This window comes from Silene latifolia, chromosome 2, assembly GCF_048544455.1.
Source record: "Silene latifolia isolate original U9 population chromosome 2, ASM4854445v1, whole genome shotgun sequence".
Classification (NCBI taxonomy): Eukaryota; Viridiplantae; Streptophyta; class Magnoliopsida; order Caryophyllales; family Caryophyllaceae; genus Silene; species Silene latifolia.
In genome coordinates, this window is record NC_133527.1 from 9,405,842 (window position 1) to 9,406,557 (window position 716).

At 41.8% G+C, this 716-nt stretch overlaps 1 non-coding gene across 1 annotated transcript; it reads left to right on the plus strand.

Moving 5' to 3' along the window:
• Positions 1 to 609: 609 nt before the first annotated feature.
• On the plus strand, positions 610 to 716 carry LOC141644805 (small nucleolar RNA R71). Its single transcript, XR_012544412.1, has one exon. It is a non-coding gene; the product is annotated as a small nucleolar RNA R71 (small nucleolar RNA).

Below are 716 nucleotides of genomic sequence, written 5' to 3' on the forward strand. Positions count from 1 at the left end.
GGTTGATTTAGTGGTTGGAATTGTGGTCTTGGTTGGAAGGTGGGATTTTGATTTTGGGTTTGGAAATTTGGTGTAAATTGTGGATTTTGTTGGAAAATGGGGTTTTGGGCATTTTGTGAGTCATGGGAAAAATTTGGGTGGACTCTCATTCCGGGATGGTATCCATTGTTGTTGAATGATTGTCTAGCCGGAATTGATTCCCACACTCCATTCACTTGCTCCATAGAATTTGCCTCTCCCATCATAAAAGGACATTCATTTGGTGGATGCCCTTGATCTCCACAAATCTCACAACAATACACTTGTGACCAATTTGATGAAGAGTTTCTTGAGGTGTTGCTTGAGTTCAACAAAGCAATTTGTTGCTTGAGTTCTTCTATCAACCCTTTAACCTCAACATTGTTGGCCGACTCAACGGTTGTCTTTCCCTTCCTCTTGTGCCTATCATTATTCCAATGAAAAGTTCGGGAAGCCATTTCCTCAATAAGCTCTTTGGCCGTCTTGTGATCAATTTTATCTAATGCCCCTTTTCCCGAGCCGGAATCTAGGTTCATTTTCATTTCATTGCTCAACCCCTCATAAAAGTTGTTGATCAACTCATCTTCTCCTATCCCATGATGAGGACACAACCTTTGGAGTCCTTTGTATCTTTCCCACGCCTCATAAAGGGTCTCATCATCATGTTGGGTGAAGCCTTGAAGCTCACTCTTGATTCT